Source organism: Canis aureus, chromosome 23 (assembly GCF_053574225.1).
Source record: "Canis aureus isolate CA01 chromosome 23, VMU_Caureus_v.1.0, whole genome shotgun sequence".
NCBI classification, from domain to species: Eukaryota; Metazoa; Chordata; class Mammalia; order Carnivora; family Canidae; genus Canis; species Canis aureus.
Window position 1 is genome coordinate 47,213,138 of NC_135633.1, and position 4,138 is coordinate 47,217,275.

A 4,138-nucleotide genomic window follows, 5' to 3' on the forward strand; every position below is an offset into this window, starting at 1 on the left:
TGTTAAAAATTCTTTATTAAGACCTATGAAATTAGTATTTACATGTACAACTATCATTTCCTTTAAAAACCAAAAGTAAAATAAACAATAAGGCTTTTGAAATAACACAAACATGTTTTCTCTTTACTTCTTGAAATAACAATATTCTGAGGATATGTCATGATATGTAGATAATATTGTTGAAATGTAGTCCTCAATCCTGCTAAAGCTGGGTAAAGGCTTGAAAGGTCTAGAAAAGGAAAAATTAGATGAATTGTTCTTATAGCAAAAACTATTAGGAAAGTATTTACTTTTATGTAATGGCCATGTTAAAAAAAGTGGGCTTTGAAAAACTATAAAATGGAGCTGTTTGCTAAAAGTCTATATTGGAAATATTAATTTTGTGCCTCTACAAAAAAAATGGGTTCTTTTCAAAATATAGATAGTTATTTGATCTTCAAGGGAATCTACTTGGATACTGATTACTATACTATTTTTCCTTCATAGACATTCATTTAAGGGGTTTTTATTATTCTGGTAAAATTGATTTAGTATATAAAAAGCCATTCTTTTAATAGAGCTATTTATCTGGAAGGGTTAGCATTCTATTGGATTTTATTGTGCTCTCTAGCAGTTTTTTACTATGTTGTTTTAACCAGGTTTTCATTTAAACAATTTAAGCAAACAATAAGGACACTTCCTGGGTTTGCAATGAGAATTATTGGCTTCTTCAGCACATCCTAATGTCAATGATAATTTTTGGTCAATAAATTTATGATCAGATGTACTGTGTCGAAAGGGAGACAGAACGTAAAGACTGCTAACTCTGGGAAACGAACTAGGAGAGGTAGAAGGGGAGGAGGGCGGGGGGTGGGAGTGAATGGGTGACGGGCGCTGGGGGTTATTCTGTATGTTAGTAAATTGAACACCAATAAAAAATAAATTTAAAAAAAAGATGTACTGTGTCATTATCAAGCAATGGAATTTAAAAGTATCTATCACTTTTGTGTTTTTCAGTTTAATAAGCAAATTAAAAACAAAATTGAAGACAATCAGTACTGGTGTGGGTGTGGGAAGCTCAACCCTCTCTCTCATGGTTAATAGGAACATACAAACATTTTTGGAGAGTGACTAACAGCTACCAAAAGACCAAAAGAGTGCATTGCTTTTCACCCATAAACTGTACTAGGAAATAACTTCAATACAACGGTTGGGAAACTATGCAGCTTTATATACTAACTTATTAACTTTTGAAAATTGGAAACAACTTAAAATTATGTCAGATGAAGGGTGTTTAAATAACTCTTAAAATACACAATGTGGAGGGGTGCCTGGGTGGCTCTGTTAGTTAAGCATCTACTGATTTTGGCTCAGGTCATGATCTCAGGTCATGAGATTGAGCCCCATATCTGGCTCTGTATTCAGTGCAGAGTCTGCTTGTCCCTTTCCCTCCCCCTGAGTGCATGCTCTCTCATAAATTAAATAAATAAATAAATAAATAAATAAACAAATAAATAAATAAAATCTTTTTAAAAATAGAGTGGGATTTTACTTTGCAACTTTTAAAAATGATAAGGATTGAGCACTCCAGAGGACTCAGTGGCTTGGGTCAGAGGCTGGAGCCGGAGGGCATTATGGACAAATCTAAAGAAAACTGCATTGCAGGGCCTGTTAAGACTACAATTGCACTTGGTGATGGTCCAAAACGTGTTCTGGTGACTCAGCAAGTTCCTTCACAGAATCCGTTATCTGCAAATAGTGGCCAGGCCCAGCAGGTCTTGTGTCCTTCAAATTCTTCCCAGCGAGTTCCTCCACAAACCCAAAAGCTCGTCTCCAGCCATAAACCAGCTCAGAATCTGAAGCAGAAGCAATTGCAGGCAACTGGTGTCCCTTGTCCTGCCTCTAGGTCACTGAATAGTACCCAAAAGAGTGAGCAACCCTCGTCATCAGCCCCTGGAAATAATTCTGAAAAGGAACTGGCAACAAAACAGAAAAATGAAGAATCAAAAAAAAAAAAAGGCAATGGGCTTTGGAAGATTTTGAAATTGGTCGCCCACTGGGTAAAGGAAAGTTTGGTAATGTTTACTTGGCAAGGGAAAAACAAAGCAAGTTTATCCTGGCTATTAAAGTATTATTTAAAGCTCAACTGGAGAAAGCAGGAGTTGACCATCAGCTGAGAAGAGAAGTAGAAATACAGTCCCACCTTAGGCATCCAAATATTCATAGGCTGTATGGTTATTTCCATGATGCCACCAGAGTTTACCTAATTCTAGAATATGCACCTTTTGGAGCTGTCTACAGAGAACTTCAGAAACTGTCAAAGTTTGATGAACAGAGAACTGCTACTTATATCACAGAGTTGGCAGATGCCCTGTCTTACTGTCACTCAAAGAGAGTCATTCACAGAGACATTAAGCCAGAGAACCTACTCCTTGAATCAGCTGGAGAGCTTAAGATTGCAGATTTTGGGTGGTCAGTACATGCTCCATCCTCCAGGAGAACCACCCTGTGTGGCACCCTGGATTACTTGCCCCCAGAGATGATTGAAGGCCGAATGCGTGATGAGAAGGTGGATCTCTGGAGCCTTGGGGTTCTTTGCTATGAATTTCTAGTTGGGAAGCCTCCTTTTGAGGTAAGCACATACCAAGAGACCTACAAAAGAATATCATGGGTTGAATTCACATTCCCTGACTTCGGGCCGGAGGGAGCCAGGGATCTCATTCAAGACTGTTGAAACATAATCCCAGCCAAAGGCCAACTCTCAAGGATGTACTTGAACACCCGTGGATCATGGCTAGCTCATCAAAACCATCAAGTAGCCAAAAAAGCAAAGACTCAACTAGCAAACAGTCTTAAGGATTGTGCAGGGGGAGAAATCTGAGAGGCAGGGCTGCTGATACCGCTGACGGCCTGGCCTGCCCGGGACGGAGGGCGCTGCAGACAGAGGCCTACTGTGCAGGTGGCGCCTCGGCCTCCCCCCTCGAGTCTACTCAAGTCAACAGTACGCTCTGGAGTGAAAGTAGCCACAGGATCGTGGCAGTGTCACTAGTTTCACAATTTGGAGGTGAGGTTCACCTGGACCTCCCCACAGCCTGTTTCGAGTCAGGCCTCCTTGTGGAGGACCCGCTCCGGGTCCTGCTGCAGGGAGAGTGGCCACGTCGCCGTGACTCCATCAGTGAAAGAGGCGTGCAATAACCTTCCAAGTACCTACGTGTGTGTAACTTATTGGGTGGCCAAATCTGGTAAAGCTGTCAGGATGAACATGTGATTCTTTCTTTTAAATGTTAAAATAAAGATTTTTATAAAGAGAAAAAATGATAAGGATTAATCTTATTGACCAGGTCTCATAATATATTAACTAGAAAAAATATTTTTTCAAATAACTTGAATAGATGAATTCAAAGAACAACTCAAAGTACAGAGTCCAGTAGAAAATTTATCATGTAATTATGGTATGAAATTCTCATTTTCAGTGCTCGGCAAAATATCTTCAGAGTCCTATCTGTACATCTCCCCACTCTCCAGATTCTCCAACTGAAGCAAATCACCTGTCTTTGTTCTTCCACTTTTGCTTTTTTTTTTTTTAACTTATTTCTCTGTTTCTGCATCATAAAAGCCTAGAAAAGATGGAGGCAGTTTAGTATCTGTGATAATAAAAACAAGCTTCTATCAGTCTTGGTGGAATATGGAGTAAGAGTGAGCTATGGACACTCCAAATAAATTTAGTATAATATTATGTAATTAAAAAACTATGTATATATAAACACACACTATGTACAGTCTAGAAAGACATATGTCAGAATAATAAAAGTTGTTATTGCATTGTGTGGCAGGTTTTCAATTAGTCTCTAGTTTTTACATGCATTTCTTTAAGTTTCTTACAATAAGCAGATATCACTGTATAATCAAAATGTGCAATAATGTTTCAAATGGTTTACCATAAACATATGAAAGATCATATATTCTGAAAAGGGCTTGATGTTACCTTTGGTCAATGCTGGGCACATACATTAGTTCTCAAAAGTTAGATCAGCAGATTTGTGCTAGCCTTCGCTACTGGAAATTATAACCTTGAGCTCAAACATTTGACAATTTCATTATAAAAATTTTTTAAGTGTACCTTTCCTACTAAAAAACTTTCACAAAGAAAAAATCCAAT

At 38.3% G+C, this 4,138-nt stretch overlaps 1 pseudogene; it reads left to right on the forward strand.

The window, feature by feature from the left end:
* Window positions 1-1,545: 1,545 nt before the first annotated feature.
* LOC144295514 (aurora kinase A pseudogene) lies at window positions 1,546-2,868 on the forward strand (annotated as a pseudogene).
* Window positions 2,869-4,138: the final 1,270 nt, after the last annotated feature.